Raw genomic sequence first — 25,644 nt, forward strand, 5'->3', positions numbered from 1 at the left:
TTGATCTTTACATTATAATCGACAATTTTATAACTAGTTCCAGTAAGCCGACGGTGAAACGACGGCAGAGGTAGAGCGACCGACACGACCACCTGTCGTCCCTCAGCGTCACATGAGAAGCGACTCTACAACTTGTGGTGTCTGATGGTGAAGGTTGTATGTTGTACGTGGCCGTTATGCCCCCAGCCCACACAACCCATGGTGGGGTAGAGAGACGACATCCCCGATACCAATGGGAAGGTGTGGGATAGACGAGGGATGGGGATAGCTGACGACACGACTCTTCTCCTTCCTTACGGGCGAAAGGTCGCCATCTTTGATAGACCTGCTCTCATTGGCCCCGCTTATCTGATCTTTTATTTCCCCGTTATCTTTCTCATGGTAGCTGAGACGGCACGGGAAACTGAAAGCCCTAATCATATGACTGGCTGTACCATAACCTCTCTATGTTATCATGTAAACGTCAAGCTACGCCAGGCATCCATTTATCGACCAGCCACGAGGGTGGGACGGGCCCATGTGTGGTCCATAGTCAGCAACGCTACTAACCACCACAGCGCGAAAGCTTTCATTCATCTTCAAGTTTATTGTTACATTATGCCGTGCTCTCTTCCCATACATATATATCAAACAAATATTCTCAAAGGTCATCAACTGAAACTTTTGTGAAAAGTGAGGAAACATCAAAGCTAACTAGTTTGAAATCAAAATTAACATTGATATTGTTAAGCTTTTTGACTAAATCTACATTTTTCATGATATTAGAATTTGATATCTTACCCACTAAAGGGCTCAATAAAAAAACTAACCATTTTGACAGTTTATATGTGATGGAGCCTACTGAACTCACTATAGGTCTTGCTGGAAAATTTTGTTTATGTGTTTTCATAAGTCCATACATACATGGCAATTAGGGGGACAAAGATGACCAACTTTAGATAAGAGAACTATTACCTTTCAACAACAACTTCATTTCTTTATTGAAATGGGAATTAACTGCTTTTAGGGGATTCTTACTGAGTTTAGAATACGTTGTGTCATCATTTATAAGATCATGATCTTTAGATAAATATTTACTTTTGTCTAAAATCACAACAGTGTTAGCCTTATCCGCTTCAGTAATATGTATATTTTTGTCTTTTTTTAGGTGTTAATAGCTCTTATAAATCTTTCAGGGCAATTAGGTTCCAATGGATTTGACAAACTGGCATACACTAAACCCTTACAGATAATAATTTCATCATTAGTTAAATTACTATATTTCTCTAAATTGCAAAAAGACTTCGAGACATCAACACAGCTGGCTTCCCTGTAAGAGCACACAAAACGTAATCCATAGCCTAAGGCACACAAGGAATCTTTATCTAGTTGTTTATTAGACAGGTTTATCACAAAAGATGGGTTTGTGTTCTTAGTCCAGTCGCTGTTTTTGATAAGATGGTCCTACTTACAGTCTAGTTTCGTTTGTAGCATATTGCATTCATTCCTTGATCGATTATAGCAATAGTCCAAAATCCGGTTCCTCCAATATGTCGGTATTGCCATTATGCTTTGTCGCTGTCTCCCGCGTTGGTGAGGCAGCGCAAGGAAACGGTCGAAAGAAAAGCCCAACCCATCCACTTACACATGTATATACATAACCGCCCACATGCGCACATATACATACCTATACATTTCAACGTATGCATACATATACATACACAGACATATACAAATATACACATGTACATACATTCCTTACCCTTCATCCATTCCCGTCTCCACCCAGCCACACATGAAATGGCACCCCCCCCAAACCCCACGCCACCCACCCTTCCCCGGCGCGCACGAGGTAGCGCTAGGAAAAGACTACAAAGACTACAAAGGCCACATTCGTTCACACTCAGTCTCTAGCTGTCATGTGTAATGCACCGAACCCACAGCTCCCTTACCACATCCAGGTCCCACAGAACATTCCATGGTTTACCCGAGACGCTTCAATGCGCTGGTTCATTCCATTGACCCCGGTATACTATATTGTTCCAATTCACTTTATTCCTTGCACGCCTTTCACCCTCCTGTATGTTCAGGCCCTGATCGCTTAAAAAATTTTTTCACTCCATCCTTCCACCTCCAGTTTGGTCTCCCACTTCTCCTCGTTCCTTCCACCTCTGACACATATATCCTCTTTGTTAATCTTTCCTCACTCATTCTCTCCATGTGATCAAACCATTTCAAAACACCCTCTTCTGCTCTCTCAACCACACTCTTTTTATTACCACACATCTCTTACCCTTTCACTATCTAATAGATCAAACCACATCACGCCACATATTGTCCTCAAACATTTCATTTCTAACACATCCACCCTCCTCCGCACAACCCTATTCATAGCCAACGCCTCGCAACCATATAACATTGTAGGAGCAACTATTCTTTCAAACATGTAAGGTTGAGTTGATAGGAAGGAAATCAGGTCTTCTTCGTCTGTGGTACTATATGAAGATCAGGCGGCCTTTGTAGATTTATCACAAAATTATGTACGTACATGTGTAGTACTCTGGGCTATAGTCTTATGACACACTACGACACACTCTAGTGAACAGTGTGACGATGCTGGCCAGTGTGTTCCCTCAGGTCACACTGGCAGGGGTTGTATGGGAGTCCGTCAACACCCATTCAACAACGTGTTCAAATAACAGATCAGCTCTTACGTGTTCAAACATCCTGATTAACAGTAGCCCGTGGGAACAGTGAGCCCGTGGCAACATGCATCTAACTCTATGTAGCTCACAGCAAAATGATAATAACAAATACCTAATGAAAAATTGATGGTTGCGTGCGTCTTACATATATATATATATATATATATATATATATATATATATATATATATATATATATATATATATATATATATATATATATATATATATATATATATATATATATATATATATATATATATATATATATATATATATATATATATATATATATATATATGGTCGTTTTCTGTGATGAGAAAACGTTCTCTACTGACGCCCCGTACAGCAGCAGGTCAGGTTGGGCCACAATGCTCTACCCTGAGCCGGAGCCATTTGACCTCGTGGTGCACGACAACTGCCCCATCCACAGCTGTCGGTCGGTCGGGCTGTTAGGGTGTGGTTTGAGCCTCACTGGGGAATGTTGCCCACATCCCCTCCCTGACGTGAACCCCACTGAACATATGTCCTGAATCCAGACTTGCTCATGTCATCACTGATGATGACGTCAACACATCACACTTGCTGACGTCATCATCATCATCATGTCATCACTGATGACGTCAACACCTGCATATCCCACCACATGACACTTGCTGACGTCATCATCATGATGTCATCAGTGATGACGTCAACACTTGGTGACGTCATCATCATCATGATGTCATCAGTGATGACGTCAACACCACCACATGACACTTAGTGACGTCATGATGTGGTGGTAGTCTTGTGTTGATCAGGTCAGGTTTGGTGGCTGATTCTAAATATGGCCTCCTCCGTTGTTCTCTCTCATCTCTGGTGATCGAGATATGATGATATAATTGCTGTGTCACATACAACATACAACCATCCTCTACCATCATTATTGTTGCATCAAGAGAAATGGCTTCCTACAAGTAGCATTTGTTTATTTAGGATATAATGATGATGACATCCACACAATCAGATAATGGTGGTGACGAGCACAACCTAGAAAGTTATATATCATTATGGTTCATGTCCTCACACATCTCACGTTTGTGCTCACCTGACCCACGTCCTCACACATCTCACGTTTGTGCTCACCTGACCCACGTCCTCACACATCTCACGTTTGTGCTCACCTGACCCACGTCCTCACACATGTCACGTTTCAAACATGTCTTGTGCTCACCTGACCCACGTCCTCACACATCTCACGTTTCAAACATGTCTTGTGCTCACCTGACCCACGTCCTCACACATCTCACGTTTCAAACATGTCTTGTGCTCACCTGACCCACGTCCTCACACATCTCACGTTTCAAACATGTCTTGTGCTCACCTGACCCACGTCCTCACACATCTCACGTTTCAAACATGTCTTGTGCTCACCTGACCCACGTCCTCACACATCTCACGTTTCAAACATGTCTTGTGCTCACCTGACCCACGTCCTCACACATCTCACGTTTCAAACATGTCTTGTGCTCACCTGACCCACGTCCTCACACATCTCACGTTTCAAACATGTCTTGTGCTCACCTGACCCACGCCTCACACATCTCACGTTTCAAACATGTCTTGTGCTCCAGCCAGTGATCCACCATCCTATGGTATCCCAGTGTCCCAGGTATGGGTATCCCAGTGTCCCAGGTATGGGTATCCCAGTGTCCCAGGTATGGGTATCCCAGTGCCCCAGGTATGGGTATCCCAGTGTCCCAGGTATGGGTATCCCAGTGTCCCAGGTATGGGTATCCCAGTGTCCCAGGTATGGGTATCCCAGTGTCCCAGGTATGGGTATCCCAGTGTCCCAGGTATGGGTATCCCAGTGTCCCAGGTATGGGTATCCCAGTGTCCCAGGTATGGGTATCCCAGTGTCCCAGGTATGGGTATCCCAGTGTCCCAGGTATCTTTCTTCCATGATTCTTAAATCTTGGTGGAATGGTTGAGCCAGTTCCTCATTTAGGTTGTCTGGCCAAGTGGGTGTGGAGGTAATGCACTTTGATGTTCATTTTACAGCCAAGTTGAGGGAAAGAAGATGGCAGGTTCTCCACTAGTTCAGGGTAGTTATCTGCTTTATGGTGACCAAGACAATTCCTTACAACCACAGTGAACGAAGACCATGCCTCTGCCTCAACATTGGTCATTGAATCTTGGAAATGTGGGTCTTTCATGAGTTCCATGATTTGTGACCCGTCGACAATACCTGCCTTCACCTTCTCCATGATCAGCGCTGGACATTTTCTGCCTGTGTAGTCAAAGTAGAGTGTCGTTCATTGTTCCAAACCTTCACAAAGTGTTTCATTAAACCTAGTTTGATGTGCAGTGGTAGTACAATGATCTTATCTCTGTCAACCAAGGGTTCTGCCATTACATTCTTGTCTCCAACCAACATGTTTTCTCTCAGACACCATTGTTTTCTCAGCCAGTGCTCATCCTCAGCTCTACTATCCCAGAGACAGATAAAGCTGGGCTACTTGTTGTACCCACTCTGCTGACCCAGGAGAAAAGTCACCATCTTAAGATCCACACACATTAACCATTGGTGATGGTGGTATGATATCTTGTGTAAGACCAGGACGATTGTGTCCTGCTGTTCACTCATCATACTTAAACCACCAATTGGGAGTGATCCATATTTGTTGTCATTGTGTAGAAGCACAACATGTTAAGCTCCACTCAGAAGTAACTATGCTCGTGAGTGGTCCATTTATTGATAATTGCATTATCTGAAAACCTGTATCTGCTAGAAGGAAATGAAGGTAATAATGTTAGTCAGTGGCGTAAATATACCTTGATTCATATCTAAAATCTGAGACACCAAAATGTTTCTAGATATTTCCTCCCCAATATATATATATATATATATATATATATATATATATATATATATATATATATATATATATATATATATATATATATATATATATATATATATATATATATACATATATATATAGGAAAGTGTTTGGTTCTCAGTGAATGTGGGTTTGCGGCAGGGGTGTGTGATGTCTCCATGGTTGTTTAATTTGTTTATGGATGGGGTTGTTAGGGAGGTGAATGCAAGAGTTTTGGAAAGAGGGGCAAGTATGCAATCTGTTCTGGATGAGAGAGCTTGGGAAGTGAGTCAGTTGTTGTTCGCTGATGATAGAGCGCTGGTGGCTGATTTCATGTAAGAAACTGCAGAAGCTGGTGACTGAGTTTGGTAAAGTGTGTGAAAGAAGAAACTTAAGAGTAAATGTGAATAAGAGCAAGGTTATTAGGTACAGTAGGGTTGAGGGTCAAGTCAATTGGGAGGTAACTTTGAATGGAGAAAAACTGGAGGAAGTGAAGTGTTTTAGATATCTGGGAGTGGATCTGGCAGCGGATGGAACCATGGAAGAGGAAGTGAATTCATAGGGTGGGGGAGGGGGCGAAAATTCTGGGAGCCTTGAAGAATGTGTGGAAGTCGAGAATATTATCTCGAAAAGCAAAAATGGGTATGTTTGAAGGAATAGTGGTTCCAACAATGTCGTATGGTTGCGAGGCGTGGGGTATGGATAGAGTTGTGCGCAGGAGGGTGGATGTGCTGGAAATGAGATGTTTGAGGACAATATGTGGTGTGAGGTGGTTTGATCGAGTAAGTTATGTAAGGGTAAGAGAGATGTGTGGAAATAAAAAGAGTGTGGTTGAGAGTGCAGAAGAGGGTGTTTTGAAATGGTTTGATCACATGGAGAGAATGAGTGAGGAAAAATTGACCAAGAGGATATATGTGTCAGAGGTGGAGGGAACGACTAGAAGTGGGAGACCAAATTGGAGGTAGAAAGATGGAGTGAAAAAGATTTTGAGTGATCGGGGACTGAACATGCAGGAGGGTGAAAGGCGTGCAGGGAATAGAGTGAATTGGAACGATGTGGTATGCCGGGGTCGACTTGCTGTCAATGGATTGAAACAGGGCATGTGAAGCGTCTGGGGTAAACCATGGAAAGTTGTGTGGGGCCTGGATATGGAAAGGGAGCTGTGGTTTCGGTGCATTATTACATGACAGCTAGAGACTGAGTGTGAACGAATGGGGCCTTTGGTGTCTTTTCCTAGCGCTACCTCGCACACATGAGGGGGGAGGGTGTTGTTATTTCATGTGTGGCGGGGTGGCGATGGGAATGAATAAAGGCAGACAGTATGAATTATGTACATGGGTATATATGTATATGTCTGTGTGTGTATATATATGTATACACTGAGATGTATAAGTATGTGTATGTGCTGTGTGTGACATATATGTATACACATGAGTATATGGGTGGGTTGGGCCATTCTTTCGTCTTTTTCCTTGCGCTACCTCGCTAACGCTGGAGACAGCGACAAAGCAAAATAGATAAATAGAGTATATATATATATATATATATATATATATATATATATATATATATATATATATATATATATATATATATATATACATATATATATATATATATATATATATATATATATATATATATATATATATATATATATATATATATATATATACATATATATATATATTTTTTTTTTTTTTTTATACTTTGTCGCTGTCTCCCGCGTTTGCGAGGTAGCGCAAGGAAACAGACGAAAGAAATGCCCCCCCCCCATACACATGTACATACACACGTCCACACACGCAAATATACATACCTACACAGCTTTCCATGGTTTACCCCAGACGCTTCACATGCCTTGATTCAATCCACTGACAGCACGTCAACCCCTGTATACCACATCGCTCCAATTCACTCTATTCCTTGCCCTCCTTTCACCCTCCTGCATGTTCAGGCCCCGATCACACAAAATCTTTTCACTCCATCTTTCCACCTACAATTTGGTCTCCCTCTTCTCCTCGTTCCCTCCACCTCCGACACATATATCCTCTTGGTCAATCTTTCCTCACTCATTCTCTCCATGTGCCCAAACCATTTCAAAACACCCTCTTCTGCTCTCTCAACCACGCTCTTTTTATTTCCACACATCTCTCTTACCCTTACGTTACTTACTCGATCAAACCACCTCACACCACACATTTTCCTCAAACATCTCATTTCCAGCACATCCATCCTCCTGCGCACAACTCTATCCATAGCCCACGCCTCGCAACCATACAACATTGTTGGAACCACTATTCCTTCAAACATACCCATTTTTGCTTTCCGAGATAATGTTCTCGACTTCCACACATTTTTCAAGGCTCCCAAAATTTTCGCCCCCTCTCCCACCCTATGATCCACTTCCGCTTCCATGGTTCCATCCGCTGACAGATCCACTCCCAGATATCTAAAACACTTCACTTCCTCCAGTTTTTCTCCATTCAAACTCACCTCCCAATTGACTTGATCCTCAACCCTACTGTACCTAATAACCTTGCTCTTATTCACATTTACTCTTAACTTTCTTCTTTCACACACTTTACCAAACTCAGTCACCAGCTTCTGCAGTTTCTCACATGAATCAGCCACCAGCGCTGTATCATCAGCGAACAACAACTGACTCACTTCCCAAGCTCTCTCATCCCCAACAGACTTCATAATTGCCCCTCTTTCCAGGACTCTTGCATTCACCTCCCTAACAACCCCATCCATAAACAAATTAAACAACCATGGAGACATCACACACCCCTGCCGCAAACCCACGTTCACTGAGAACCAAACACTTTCCTCTCTTCCTACACGTACACATGCCTTACATCCTCGATAAAAACTTTTCACTGCTTCTAACAACTTGCCTCCCACACCATATATTCTTAATACCTTCCACAGAGCATCTCTATCAACTCTATCATATGCCTTCTCCAGATCCATAAATGCTACATACAAATCCATTTGCTTTTCTAAGTATTTCTCACATACATTCTTCAAAGCAAACACCTGATCCACACATCCTCTACCAATTCTGAAACCGCACTGCTCTTCCCCAATCTGATGCTCTGTACATGCCTTCACCCTCTCAATCAATACCCTCCCATATAATTTACCAGGAATACTCAACAAACTTATACCTCTGTAATTTGAGCACTCACTCTTATCCCCTTTGCCTTTGTACAATGGCACTATGCACGCATTCCGCCAATCCTCAGGCACCTCACCATGAGTCATACATACATTAAATAACCTTACCAACCAGTCAACAATACAGTCACCCCCTTTTTTAATAAATTCCACTGCAATACCATCCAAACCTGCTGCCTTGCCGGCTTTCATCTTCATCAAAGCTTTTACTACCTCTTCTCTGTTAACCAAATCATTTTCCCTAACCCTCTCACTTTGCACACCACCTCGACCAAAACACCCTATATCTGCCACTCTGTCATCAGACACATTCAACAAACCTTCAAAATACTCATTCCATCTCCTTCTCACATCACCACTACTTGTTATCACCTCCCCATTTACGCCCTTCACTGAAGTTCCCATTTGCTCCCTTGTCTTACGCACCCTATTTACCTCCTTCCAGAACATCTTTTTATTCTCCCTAAAATTTACTGATAGTCTCTCACCCCAACTCTCATTTGCCCTTTTTTTCACCTCTTGCACCTTTCTCTTGACCTCCTGTCTCTTTCTTTTATACTTCTCCCACTCAATTGCATTTTTTCCCTGCAAAAATCGTCCAAATGCCTCTCTCTTCTCTTTCACTAATACTCTTACTTCTTCATCCCACCACTCACTACCCTTTCTATATATATATATATATATATATATATATATATATATATATATATATATATATATATATATATATATATGTCAACAAAACCCTACGATCCACTTTACAAGACAAACAAGAAACTCAGAAGTTTGGCTACATTGAATTTCATAATTTCGAATATTTTGATAGAGAGAGAGAGAGAGAGAGAGAGAGAGAGAGAGAGAGAGAGAGAGAGAGAGAGAGAGAGAGAGAGAGAGAGAGAGAGAGAGAGAGAGAGAGAGAGAGAGAGGAAAAAGGAAGGTAATAAATTCACAGCACACAGGAAAGCTGCTCAATCGTGATTATCTCACATGTTTTCACTAACATCGAGAGTTAAGCAGTACAAATGCCATTTGAAAATGCTTGGGACACGTCAGTCTTTTATAAGGTTAAAACTACTAATGATGTTAGAATAACATGCAAATTTATGATGGACGACTGAAAATGGGCCTTGATGGCTAGGCTAAGATCATTTATCGTTGTCCATAATGGTTAGGCTAATTTAGCGTTGTCCATGATGGTTAGGCTAAGATCACTTATCGTCGTCCATAATGGTTAGGCTAAATCATTTATCGCTGTCCATGATAGCTAGTCTAAGATGCTTTATCGTTGTCCATGATACAGTTTGGGTCCAGCCCGAGCTGTAGGGGATAGAAGACCTCCAAGATAATACTAGCCAGACTCTAAGAACATTTAAGATCATAAGAACATTATCCAGTTGTCTTTAACTTATCAAGAAATACGTTTGTATGCAACTCTTAGCTGATAAGAGATGTTTGATCTCTTATCACCCAGAACTCACCACGAGGAGGTGGTTGCATGTCGAGTTCCATAATTTTTTCCCATTTTAAATAAATATTTTAATTTCCTCCAAAATAAAGTCTATTCCGTTTTAAGCTATGTAAAAATGATAATTTCCTCTAAAACAAAGTTCTTTGCCATTATATTAAAAGTAAAATTTCCTCTAAAACAAAGTTCTTATTGTGAGGTAGATAGTTGAGGAAGGGCACCTCATTTCCTGCCCTTCCTCTGGTTCCGTTGGCCCCCACCTCTGGTACGCCTCCGGCGGACTGACCTCATCACCTTCTTCAGCTCACCAATAATAAGTGGCAGAGCTGGTCTCTCTGAGGGGTGGCTGTGGGTCGCTGTTTGGTAAAGATCCTGGAGGCTTTCCCGCACACTCTGCTTCCTGACCAGGATGGACACGTGCCTCATTAGATGCCCAAAAGAGAAGACATCACTGGCTGGGGAGACCGGCTTACGCTCCCTGACCTCAGGGGCCAACCACAGGTCAGGAACAGCGGAGCAGAGATGTTCACTCTTGTTGTCTTACCTCTGTTGTACATTCAGCAATTTGAGTGGTGGCAATCCAGTTTCAAGCATCATATGGATCTTGACATCATCAACTCTGGTGCTTTTCTGAGCACTGTATTCCAACCCTTAACTAGCTTATGTGTGGTCTAAGCTGGCTAATGCCTCCTGCTTTGATTACTTATCTGATCTTAAGTCTTATTTAAAATGCCATGAATCATTTTCAATATGTCTTCATAGATTTGTGTTTATTCTCCATAGATTTGAAACATTTTAACAGTCTAGCTTGTATACTATACTTTGAGCGCTGCACATAAACCATTTCTAAATTTAACAAAGAATCCACCTCACTTGTGACATCTAACCCCTTAATCAAAGCATTCAACTATGGTTTAGGATCAGATTTATCTGAACGTCATTTAACCCCAACAAATCTGTCATCTAACTGAAGATCTTCATGATCTAAATATGTGGGAACATCAAATATGATAATCTAGGTGCATGTCTGCCTTCCATCTGGTCCCTCCATAATAACACCTTCAGAACCACAAGTGGGTAAGAAATCTAACAGTATCATTGATCTTGACAGACATATAAGATCTATATCTTCCTTGAACGAAACCTTAAAACTCTTGTGGTATCTATAGAGTCGTACGTACTGCCCCCTGTAGCTTCTGGTGAAACTCCATATGTACTGTAAATGGGGAAATATGGCCTCAACCTACCCAAAGATCACTGTGTCTCTAGCTCTCAGCCTCCAGAGTTAATTCTCTCCATTTCCTCGTCATGCCTATCACTCAGGCGAGGAGGATAACTAACCCTTTAACACTTTGTTATCAGTGTTTTCCCCCTTTCCTCTCACCAGAGATACTTTTACCCTTGGTGTTCATCACCCCGATACCATCTCGAAGCTTCGTTCATCCCCCTTTGGGCACCCGGGACCATCATTCATGGTCTTAGTTGATGAATTTTGACAATAGTGTTATTATTACCCCTCGATTTTCTCGTCTTAAGACTTGGTATGAAGTGGTTTCTAACCCCCTCCAATTCTAATTCAAAGCCTTGCCCAAGTTATGGGGACACTTGGAGGAAGAGGTACGTCAGGTCAAAAACCCAGACTCAATAATCAACTTTTCAGTTAAGGAATCCATTAATATCACGATCGTCAACATTTGACAACTTCAAACTTACTATTCCTCGCTACTTGGGCCTACAACTTTATTTCTAAGCACAACACCAGCCCAATGATATGAGATATAGACAAACGCATGTGGAACTGCAGACGAAGAAGCCCTGGAGAAAGTAGGAATCCAACCCTAGATAAACACACCTTTTGAATCAACGCTCACGTTTATTGAAATTAAAAAAGAAATCTTGTTGCTACTTAGCGTTGTTTTGGTCGAAGTGTGGCAATGGTCAAATCATTAGATAAATGACTCCCACCTGAATGACAGCTGTAACTTCATGGTTTGGTCAGCCACAATACCTCCCCCACCACTTCCACCATCTTTGACCAAACTTAAAACTCCTTTACCCCCAGTATGGCTGGCTCCATCGGTATTATTTCCATTTGGAACCATCAGCCAATTGTCTTGGGTTTGGATGAATCTTCTTTTTTTCCGAAGCGTTTGTCACCGTTGCCGGGAATTTAACCCTTACATGGGAGCTCCGGTTGTCGCTGTGGTATTTAGTTCGCCAAATAACTTCTTTATAAATGAAGTCCATTACAAAGTAAAGCATCATAAGTGGATCCAATGAAGTCCATTACAAAGTAAAGGATCATAAGTGGATCCAATGAAGTCCATTACAAAGTAAACGATCATACGTGGATGCAGCCAGGATACTTCTCCGTGGTGGGGCTCGCTACGTGGTTGGTAGATGTGGCCCTCCCCGCCACATGGTCACAGTGGTTGACCTAGTTTACGTCAACACATTACGAGGTCAGCCTTCACCAAATCCATATGGCGTTCATACCAGCTTCACCCATATTCCATTTCCTCCAATTCCACTTCTGGGTATTCCACCTCCATATCCACACAGCCAAATTCCACTCCATCCATGACTTCCACGTCCGGGTATTCCACCAATTCCACTCCATCCATCTCTTCAACGTCTGGGTATTCCACCTCCATATCCACACAGCCAAATTCCACTCCATCCATCACTTCCACGTCTGGGTATTCCACTTCCATGTCCACACAGCCATAGCCCATGTCAAATACATGGACATATTCAAATTCCATCTCCTGGACAAAGGAGGATCGTCCTACCTCCTTGGTGAACATTACTATATTGAAGTGTTCGAGGAAAGGTTGAGTGAGCTTGCAAGGCGGAGCAGAGATGTTCACTCGACAGAGGTCACAGCTCAAATGATGCTCTCGGTCCCGGCTCCCGCCCTTATATAACCTGGGAACTGATCATATCCTAGCATAGCTTAATATAGAGAAGTCTAATATAGTGAAGTCAATACTTTAATACAGTTAAGTTTATTTCTGAATAGTTTAAATACATATGCCTCACAACAGTTCCTTCACCCGTACAATGAGTCCCGTCACAGAACACAAGGATTGTCATTATAATTCGTTTTTATCAGCAAAAATTAGATTAAAGTGACTAAAGATAAGTGGTTTAATATGTTATGTGTGTTCTCTGTCATAATAAAGATGGCCATCTACTCTGATGTGTAAAGAAAACATCAATTTTGCCGAGGCTGTGGTGAAGATAAGAACACAATGATTTGATAATGTGGTCATACAATGGTGTAGTCAAGATGTGTTAGGACTATGTAGTGGAGGTGGTAGTGTAGTGAAGAGGAGGATTTAGTGAAAATATATATGTTTCTTCACGCTGAGCCATTCCATATAGATGAATATATCTATAATCTAATTGCGGTAAATTACCATATGACTTTAACGGCACCAGCCAGCAGGAAAAATGTCGGATATAGGAGTGACTGAATATTTTGTCGGGTACAGAAATAATTGAATATTTAGTACAATCGATCAAAATGCTTTTTATAGGCAAATATTTTCTGATTTTTCAAATGACTTTTTCCATCTGTTGGAACTTGTGTAAGTAATTAAAGATATGAAAACCGATGGAAAAGTTTAGTTTAACGCTTTTACGAATGTCTTGCTGCGTGTTTGGGAAGAGCAGTAAACTACAGGAATATATTGGTCTAATGTCCCCTGCTCGTCCAACAGCAGATATTGTATGGTCTGAGACATTATTTCTGGTGGAGGTGGATTCTCTCCGGCATTGCGTAAATCACTTCCACAAACTTGCGCCATTTTGCACAAATACAGATCCGATATGATGCATTTCCCAGCTCTGTTACGTTATGGACCCTAGTCATCCTAGCCTAGCCTAGCCTAAATAAAAAGGTGTGGAATAATGTGCAACATTTCTCCTTCATTACAAGTGATAATAAACCTAGGCTATACAGCAACCAGGAACGTCCATATTTGTCTAACTTCTCACATGTCTGTGTCATCTGTCTGCAAACATGTCGACCATTACCATGAGGGCAATTGCGGCTTTTGATTTTGAATATCACACGTTTCCTCTCTGCCGTGAGATCTTCATACTTAAATAAAATGGTGGGCCGTAAGAAATATATGTCCATCGAAGGTCAACTATATGGCTCAGTTCCATCATCAGTTTCTAAGAAAACTGAAAAGGTGAGGTCCCACCGAGATTCGAACTCGGATTGCTGGATTTAGAGTCCAGAGTGCTAACCCTTACACCATGGGACCTGATAAGAAAAGATGTGATTTCATCTAAATGTTTTACATATAATCAACCAGAGGCATTTCCTCCCTCCATGCCTGCAGGGTTCAAGGTTTTCTAGAAGGTTCTCGAAAATTCTGGGTAGGAACTGCCATTGAGAGGACGTTGTTATACGTATCATTAATGATATTGTTGTTGACTTTCTGATTTAGAAAGATAGATAGATAGATAGATCGGTAGATAGATAGGTAAAAAACAGATATTAGATAGATCGATAGATACGTAAGGCTGTGTATGTCAACTTTCACAGAAATCATTGATATCTGCGTTATTCTGCAAGAAATACATGTACATGGATGTAGTGATGATATGGGTTAGGTATAAGACCAGTCGTGTTGAGATTGTAGTGAATGTGACCATTGACTTCAACCTTAATAGTGTAGTGAAGATAAAGTTGTAGTGAAGATAAATCTTGAACTGACTCATAAGGTTGTTATGAGTACAAGGATGCATCGTAAATGAGTACTTCCTACCCGAAAGTCAACAATTACAAAATTGATCAAGTATAACAACATCCTCGGACAACCAACTACAAACACCAACCATAGAGTGAACCTGACTGTTACCTAACGACGACCTCTCAAAGGTAATGATCTTACCAGAATCTTCGAGAACCTTCTAGAAAACCTTGAACCCTGCAGGCAGGGAGGGAGGAATGGCCTCTGGTTGATTATATGTAAAACATTTAGATGAAATCACATCTTTTCTTATCAGGTCCCATGGTGTAAGGGTTAGCACTCTGGACTTTAAATCCAGCAATCCGAGTTCGAATCTCGGTGGGACCTCATCTTTTCAGTTTTCTTCGATACTGATGATGGCCGCGTTATTCTGTACGTTATATATACATTCATATATATACATAAAAATGTATATGTAAACATATATATGGAATAATATGGTTTTATCAATAGCCAGAGACCATTCTTCCCTCCTTGCCTGCAGAGTTCATAGTTTTCTGGAAGGTTCTAGAAGATTCTGGTGAGATAATTGCCATTGAGAGGACATTGTTATACTTCATATATCAATGATTTCATTATTGTTGACTTTCAGATAAAGATAGATAGATAGATACATAGTTAGATTCATAGATTGATAGAGCGATATTTATATAGGTATACAGATAGATAAGTTTCATCACTACTGTATCTTACGCTTGTAGCTCCTTCCATGCAGTCTTCATTGTATTACTATCTTCACTATATCCTTATCTTGACAAAACATTCACCTTCACTAACCACTATCTTCACTATGTCCTTATCTTCACTAAACATTCATCACCAACCACTATCTTCACTATCTCCTTATCTTCACTATACATTCACTTTCACTAACCACTATCTTCACTATATATCCTTATCTTCAATAAACATTTCACCTTCACTAACCACTATCTTCACTATATCCTTATCTACACTAAACATTCATCACTAACCACTGTCTTCACTATCTCCTTATCTTCAGTAAACCTTCACCTTCACTAACCACTATCTTCACTATATCCTTATCTTCAATAAACATTCATCACTAACCACTATCTTCAATATATCCTTATCTTCACTACACCCAAAGCTACAAAATATAATTTTCAATGAGATTGGATTGTTTTGTGTTCACTATATTCTTCACTACATCATCATGCTGACAATACCATTGCCCTTATTCTACCTGGAAAGGCCATCATTAACTATACCCTAACAAGACCTTCATCATCGTAATTAAGGCCCTCATCACTTCACCCTCAGTTACACTGACCTTTGGCCTTATCATTAGGGGTGAGGTTCATAGATCTCTTTCCACAGACACAAACACACACACACACACACACACGCACACACACACACACACACACACAACACAGAACACACACACACACACACACACACACACACACACACACACACACACACACACACACACACATACAGCGTTATCAATACAGTAACAATCATCTCTACTGGTCAAATTTTACACTTACTGTAGCGGGTTATCAGTGATACAAGCTCGTTATACCTTTACTTCAGATTGAAATCAATGATACTACTCAATCTTTATATTCACTACAAGTGGAAACCATCAAGGATACTGTTCAATCTTCACTTTAATTGCCATCTAGTATAACATTCTGCAGCTGTATAACATCGTGCAAGAGTAATTCAAAAGATAATCAATGGACCCTCAACAAAGAGTTAGACGATTAGTTGAGGTGCGTGAAAGAGCAAAAAGGGAAGAACGAGAAAACGCAAGAGTGTGGCGATAGATGCGACGTGAGCGTGGGAGGGGTAGGAGAGCTCCTAGTGTGGTGGTACCTGTGCACCAACAAGAAGTGAGAAGAGAAAATCGCGTGGCATAGGTACGCAAGGCGGCAGCTGAAAGAGAAAGAGTTGATGCCAACCAGTGGGCTGCAAGCCGCTTTGCTGCAAGGAGGGCAGCAAGACAGAGAAGAAACCAAGGAAATGAGAGCAGAATGCTTGTCCCTTACCATTATTGGGATAGAGTCAATCTTCCTCCGGAGGATGAATCACACAATAACAATGGTCCTTCTACGGTATTCAGGGAACTACTCGACGATCACTCCTACCCAGGAGTAAGCACTATAGAATACAGTACCTCCTACCCAACATTAAGCACTTTAGACGACAGGACCTCCTACCCAACATTAGGCACCTTAGATAGTAGCTCCTACCCAACATTAAGCACCTTAGATAGTAGCTCCTACCCAACATTAAGCAGCTTAGATAGTAGCTCCTACCCAACATTAGGCAGCTTAGATAGTAGCTCCTACCCAACATTAAGCAGCTTAGATAGTAGCTCCTACCCAACATTAAGCAGCGTAGATAGTAGCTCCGACCCAACATTAAGCAGATTAGATAGTAGCTCCTACCCAACATTAAGCACCGTAGATAGTAGCTCCGACCCAACATTAAGCAGCTTAGATAGTAGCTCCTACCCAACATTAAGCACCGTAGATAGTAGCTCCGACCCAACATTAAGCAACTGTGATGACTCTATCTCCTACCCAACACTATGCAAAATGACAAGCCATTCAGAATTCATCGAGGGTCAGGCCGTGCACGAACAGGGGCAGGTGTGCTCCACTCTGTACACCAACCCCAGTCATCATAGCAGTCAAGATAACGGCTGCTCCTGCTGTTCGGACCCAGTGCAATATATATTTACACACTGCCTCGTGGAGGAGGAGCGCGCCCTCATCATACAACCCGGGAAAGACTCCATCCAACGCATCAGGATACTGGGCAAGGGCGCCAACGGGCTGGTGGGAGAGGTCATCTTCAATGGAGAACAGATGGTCATGAAGACCTTCTGCTTGGAAAACATCTGCGACCTGGTCCACGAGATGCGGGTCCAGCGGGAGCTCGCCGGAGCCGGAGGTGCCCCCGAAGTGCGCGGGCTGAGCCTCGACAGGGCCCAGTTGGTGATGACCTTCACTGGCAGCACGTACCACCAATATATCCGCACCTGCACCGACCTCCAGCTCGTCCAGACCCTCTCCATTATCGCCCAGAAACTCCAAGAAATCCATGATAAGGGCATCCTCCACAACGACCTCAAGGTCGATAACATAACGACGGGGATCGCTCCAGAAGCCGACATCCACATCATCGACTTCGGCCTGAGTAGGAGAGTGGGCCAAGTGCTGAGGATTGGCAGCGGCGACCACAAAGAGACTTGGTATTCCCCTGAGATGCAGGCCTGGCAGCCCCTCACCCCGGCCAGCGACGTCTACTCCCTGGGCTTTCTCATCGGAATGGTCCTGACCACAGCCGCTAAAGATGTCGACCTCCAGGATCATCTGCTGGACCTTCAGATCCAGGCAATGCAGCACGACCCTCTGGCCCGCCCATCACTCCAGGACATCATCAACGAACTGGACTTCATCGCACAACTGTATATGAACAGTGGGAGAGACAGACCTTCCCCACCTCATTTGAGAGCCACTCCTACCCAAGAGTGAGCACCTCCCTAACAGTAAACATTGTAAATATCATAGCCTTAATTATCATTTTCTTGTACTAAAGGATTATAAATATCATAAAATACAAAGAATAATATAAAGTATACTATCTTGAGTACCTCATTATCTCTTGCATTACTCATGATATCCCTCAATATCATAATATAAGACTTCCCTCACACTTCCCACTGTACCTACCCAAGACTTGTACTAAAGGATTATAAATATCATAAAATATAAAAATACTATCTTGAGTACCTAATTAGCTCTTGCATTACTCATGATTTCCCTCAATATCATAATATAAGACTTCCCTCACACTTCCCCCTGTACCCAAGACTTCACTCACACTTCCCACCGTACCCAAGACTTCGCTCACACTTACCACTGTACCCCAGACTTACCTCACACTTGCCACTGTACCGACAAGTTCTACCAAGTGTAGTTGTTGACTGCATTTATGTATGATAAACCTTGCTGAATAACGAAATGCATCAGAGTAAATATATCTATTTATTTTATACCTACACGTTTCATGGATGAAACAATGTAAAAGATAGAATTACCCAACACTACTATTTCAGATATCTTTTACCATCCTATGTGGGAAATCCAAAGGGGTTATCATGTCTCGGATGAATACACATAAATAGCTTGTAGCTCCTTCCATGCAGTCTTCATTGTATTACTATCTTCACTATATCCTTATCTTGACAAAACATTCACCTTCACTAACCACTATCTTCACTATATCCTTATCTTCACTAAACATTCATCACCAACCACTAACACGGGAAATGGGAAATAGTATGAAAGAATATATATATATATATATATATATATATATATATATATATATATATATATATATATATATATATATATATATATATATATATATATATATTGGAAAGGAAATGCCTTGATGAATAAGTGATGCCAAGATGTGTCCTACCTCAACGATTGTTGCAGCTGTCTGGTCGACCATTTCACCAATTCCAAAACGTCATTTTAAAGAAACACATTGAAGTAAAGAAACTTGCAATGGAGGCGACTTTTCGCATTACAAGAGAGAAGAAACTTGCCTTTCAAATGACAATACTGACTTATTGGAAGAACCGGATGTTGGACTATTGCTATGATAGATTAAGGAATGAAAGCAATAGGCTACAAAATGACACTAAATTGTAAGTTGGACCATCTTATTAATAACAGCGACTGGAGTAAGAACACAAACCCTTCTTTTGTGATAAACCTGTCTGATAAACAACTAGACAAAGATTCCTTGTGTGAATTAGGCTCTGGATTAAGTTTTGCGTGCTCTAACAGGGAAGCCATCTGTGTAGATGTCACATAGTCTCTTTGTAATTCAGAGAAATACAGTAATTCAAATATTGATGAAATTAATATCTGTAAGATTTAGTGTATGCCAGTTTGTCAAAACCAGTGGAATCTAGTTGCCCTAAATGATTTATAAGAGCTATTAACACCTTAAAAGAAGACAAGGATATAAATATTACTAAAGTAGATAAGGCTAACACTGTTGTGATTTTAGGCAAAGTAACTTTTTATCTAAATTGAATTTTCTTTTAAATGATGACACAACATATTCTAAACTCAGTAAAAATCCCTTAGAAGCAGTTAATTCCCATTTCAATAAAGAAATGATGGTGCCGTTGAAAGTTAATGGTTTTCTTATCAAAGTTTGTCATCTTTGTCCCCTTCATGCCCATATATGTATGGACTTATCAAAACACATAAACAGAATTTTCCAGCAAGACCTATAGTGAGTTCAGTAGGCTTCATCATATATAGATTGTCAAAATGGTTAGTTTCTTTATCAAACCATTTAGTAGGTAAGGTGTCAAATTCTAATATCATGAACAATATATATTTAGTCAACAAGCTAAACAATATCAATGCAAATTTTGATTTCAAACTAGTCAGCTTCGATGTTTCCTCACTTTTCACAAAAGTTCCAGTTGATGACCTTTTAGAATACTTATTTGATGCCTTGGATGATTTTCACTAACCTGTTTCAAAGATTGTTTTCATTGATCTGATAGAATTATGTATAAAAGATTGTGTATTTCAATTCAAAAGAGATTATTTTGCTCAAAAATTTGGTATGGCAATGGGTAACCCTCTTTCACCTGCACTAAGTAATCTTTATGTGGAATTTTTTGAAACAAAATTACTAAAGGATATTTTACCTTCTAATGCAATTTCGTTTAGGTTTGTAGATGATATTCTCTGTGTTTGGCCAACCAATGAAAATTTACAAATATTTCTCCCCTTACTTAACAATTTAGTACCTTCCATCAAATCTACTGTAGAAAATGAAAATAATGGTATGTTACCATTTTTAGATTGCATGATCCATAAGGAAGGAAACAAGTTTAAGTTTAGCATATACAGAAAACTTACCAATGTCTGCTCATATATCCATTATTACTCATCTCAACATGACAGTTAAATTATCATCATTTCAATATATATATATATATATATATATATATATATATATATATATATATATATATATATATATATATATATATATATATATATATATATATTTTTTTTTTTTTATACCTCGTCGCTGTCTCCCGCGGTTGCGAGGTAGCGCAAGGAAACAGACGAAAGAAATAGCCCAACCCCCCCCCCCCCCATACACATGTACATACACACGTCCACACACGCAAATATACATACCTACAAAGCTTTCCATGGTTTACCCCGGACGCTTCACATGCCTTGATTCAATCCACTGACAGCACGTCAACCCCTGTATACCACATCGCTCCAATTCACTCTATTCCTTGCCCTCCTTTCACCCTCCTGCATGTTCAGGCCCCGATCACACAAAATCCATTTCACTCCATCTTTCCACCTCCAATTTGGTCTCCCTCTTCTCCTCGTTCCCTCCACCTCCGACACATATATCCTCTTGGTCAATCTTTCCTCACTCATTCTCTCCATGTGCCCAAACCATTTCAAAACACCCTCTTCTGCTCTCTCAACCACGCTCTTTTTATTTCCACACATCTCTCTTACCCATACGTTACTTACTCGATCAAACCACCTCACACCACACATTGTCCTCAAACATCTCATTTCCAGCACATCCATCCTCCTGCGCACAACTCTATCCATAGCCCACGCCTCGCAACCATACAACATTGTTGGAACCACTATTCCTTCAAACATACCCATTTTTGCTTTCCGAGATAATGTTCTCGACTTCCACACATTTTTCAAGGCTCCCCAAATTTTCGCCCCCTCCCCCACCCTATGATCCACTTCCGCTTCCATGGTTCCATCCGCTGACAGATCCACTCCCAGATATATATATATATAAACATATATATATATATATATATATATTGAAATGATGATAATTTAACTGTCATGTTGAGATGAGTAATAATGGATATATGAGCAGACATTGGTAAGTTTTCTGTATATGCTAAACTTAAACTTGTTTCCTTCCCTATGGATCATGCAATCTAAAAATGGTAACATACCATTATTTTCATTTAATGGTATGTTACCATATATATATATATATATTATCCCTGGGGATAGGGAGAAAGAATACTTCCCACGTATTCCCTGCGTGTCGTAGAAGGCGACTAAAAGGGGAGGGAGCGGGGGGCTGGAAATCCTCCCCTCTCGTTTTTTTTAATTTTCCAAAAGAAGGAACAGAGAATTGGGCCAGGTGAGGGTATTCCCTCAAAGGCCCAGTCCTCTGTTCTTAACGCTACCTCGCTAATGCGGGAAATGGCGAATAGTTTGAAAGAAAAAAGAAAATATATATATATATATATATATATATATATATATATATATATATATATATATATATATATATATATATATATATATATATATATATATATATGTATATATATATATACATATATATATATAAATGTATATATATATATATATATATATATATATATACATATATATATATATATATATATATATATATATGTATATATATATATACATATATATATATATACATTTATATATATATATGGCGTCCTAGCTTCGTCTCTTCTATGTATATCAACTGACTGTTATATTCCTCTCTTGTGTCTCCCCTGATGATGTGATTATTACACGAAAGTGCACTTGGGAACTTTTCATGTTTCATTTTCCCCGTGGACTCGTATATATATATATATATATATATATATATATATATATATATATATATATATATATATATTGGAAAGGATCACAATTTTGCGCGTGATCAAGATATTCCTATAAGTCCACGGGGAAAATGAAACACGTTAAGTTCCCGAGTGCACTTTCGTGTAAAACTCACACCATCAGGGGAGACACAAGAGAGAAATATAAGAGTCAGTTGATATACAACGAAGAGACGTAGCTAGGACGCCATTTGGTAAACATGCGATTGACCAAGACAGAGAACGAGCGTATCATAAACTTATCATTTTACAAATTTTATCAACACTAAAGTTATCTAATTTGTACAGACCATCACTGATATTGAGATTATAATTCTTTGTGTACTTAATAATAGAAGATTACTCCAGTTCTATTACCACTAGAAATATCATTGGATGTTCTATCATTAAAGACAGAAAGAATTATAATTCTATCATTAGTGATGGTCTATACAAATCAGATAACTTTATTCTGCACATTAGCCTTCTATTAACCCCGTTATCGCTGTCGTTTATCCGTTTATTTTTGGCATTTTCCTCAAAGTATACCTGACTTTATAAGATATTTTTCTAAACGACTTTTGAAAGTATTTATGGTTTTAGCATTCACTACGTCTGACGGTAACTTATTCCAGTGTTAAACCACACCTATAGGAAAAGAAACTTTATCCCACGTCCGTACTACATCATTTAGCTTTGAGTTTTATTCCATTTGTCCTGGTAACCGCATTTTCTTGTATTTCGAAAAGATGCTCGAGGTTTACTTTATTGAACTTATTCAGAATTTTGAACACTTGGATTAAGTCGCTGCGAAGTCAACGTGTCTTAAGGGAGAAGAGATCCAATCATTATAGCCTCTCTTCGTATACCAGATTTCTAAAGGATGAATTCCAGATTTCTTCAACTTGCCTGTCGGCTGAGAGAGAGAGAGAGAGAGAGAGAGAGAGAGAGAGAGAGAGAGAGAGAGAGAGAGAGAGAGAGAGAGAGAGAGAGAACCTACCTACGAGTATTTACGATCACAAAAAAATACTGAAAACAAAGGCCCCGCCGGGAATCGAACCCGGACCAACTGTTTATGAGGCAGATGTGCTAACCACTACACCACGGAGCCACTTGTCAGTGGCGGAAAAATCTCATATATATTAACAAACGTAACTGAGGACTTAAAGAATCTGGTACAAACATAATGGTTATTGTGATAGATTATTAGTTTATGATAAATATGTATTGTGTTGCATTATAATGGTTGTTCAGAACCAAGATCTTTAAGCCTGAATCCTTAAGATTATATAAGATATAATAAAAACATTTTAGAAACATAAGAATTTGATTTTAAAGAACAGAACGCATTATCATGTGGGTATCTAAGTGAAAATGCAATACAAGGAGTTAGTTTAAGGCAGGAGTATTTTATCTTTGAACAAAATATCTACATCTACGTCCCTGATCTTTCATCATCATTTCTTATGTTTACTATCATGAAATGTCTTTTATCTGACATAAGAATTCTGTATAGGTATTTGATTAATGTTCCCAACGACGCGTTGTATAACTCTTCGTTAGTGAAGTTCATTTCGTGTAATAGATCATGTATTACAAATTTGTGTCTATCCACACAGGTGTTACACGTCCCAGGTAAAGATATATTCTAGAGATAGTGTATATCTAACATATATATGTGTTTTATGAATATTTATAAAAAGTTTTCCTGAGGGACAATACCTAAGACTTTCGTATTAAAGTTGATCAGTTGTAAGTGATCAAGCATTACAAAGGTGTGTCCATTGCCACAGGTGCTACTGATCCCGGGTCAAGGTATTTCACCATCTTTGTATCTTTAACCTTTCTAGTTATAGATGTTTCATCCCTGATTCCATCCTCACAATCGATGTATGTGGTTTGTGTTGTCTTAACATATCATTAGTCAGTTGAAGTGGAGAACATGCTTCTGAGCCTAGCCACTCTACTCTGTCTTCCACATGATATTCAAGAGGTGTTACCGGATTCCGCCGATTCCGTAAGTGCTTACGTCATGAGAGGGCTTCTTTTTTTATAACTTTTGATGATTTATATTGTTTGGGTTATGTATTTGGTTTTGTGATGTTAATAAAATTGTTGAAATTCACATATCATATTCTTTATTTGTCATTTAATGAACTCTAGTTTATCAAACTTGATTGTTTGTTTGTTTTTTATATCAGTATACATTTTCTCTGATAAATACTTTAGTTTAATTCATAAATATTATTTCTAAGTAACACGCGGATAATTGTTTCATTAGTGTTCATCACAGTAAAATAAACAGGTCTATTTTTCAAAGTATACATAAAGGATCGTAGTAAAGTTTTGAAGAATATAAACTCATAACTTCTGTAAACCTTGTGCTGATAATAACTATATTACTTTTCTGTAGGCAATGTCGTTTTAATGAGTAAAAGCCGGATGAAAACCTTGTAATATAAAATTTGATGGTATTATTTTTGGTTGTTGAAGATATTACTGATTTCTACATGTAAAACATTTATGTTATCTGCAAAATAGAAATCTTTATGTTAGATATGTTAATTTTACCGGTTTCACGTTACATACATTTCTGTACCCTGTGCTCCAGAAAAGTTATGGGATTTTATTCATTATCGTATTAGATAATTTGCTTAAATACAATGTCCCACGTACTTTCTTTAGAAATCCGGTAGCAATATACATTTTACATCTGGATTCTATGACAATCAATGATAGGTTCTCAGACTCAGTAAAGATGTAATTATTTTTCTTGTATTGAGTCAAGTTTTCGTCCATCACAAAATACCGTAATGCTGTCTAAGGTTCTCTCCTGGGTCTACATTGCTGAACAACGTCAGTGTACAATGGCCAGTGATATTCACCGTAGACATATGTTTACACTGTGTACACATAGCAGGCAAACTACAGTATCATCTTAAGATGTGGAAATAAAACT

At 39.7% G+C, this 25,644-nt stretch overlaps 1 non-coding gene across 1 annotated transcript; it reads right to left on the reverse strand.

Annotated features, from left to right (window-relative positions):
• Nucleotides 1–23,724: 23,724 nt before the first annotated feature.
• On the reverse strand, nucleotides 23,725–23,796 carry TRNAM-CAU (transfer RNA methionine (anticodon CAU)). Its single transcript has one exon. It is a non-coding gene; the product is annotated as a tRNA-Met (tRNA).
• Between the last annotated feature and the right edge of the window lie 1,848 nt (nucleotides 23,797–25,644).

Source organism: Panulirus ornatus, chromosome 58, assembly GCF_036320965.1.
Source record: "Panulirus ornatus isolate Po-2019 chromosome 58, ASM3632096v1, whole genome shotgun sequence".
In the NCBI taxonomy this organism is placed as follows: domain Eukaryota; kingdom Metazoa; phylum Arthropoda; class Malacostraca; order Decapoda; family Palinuridae; genus Panulirus; species Panulirus ornatus.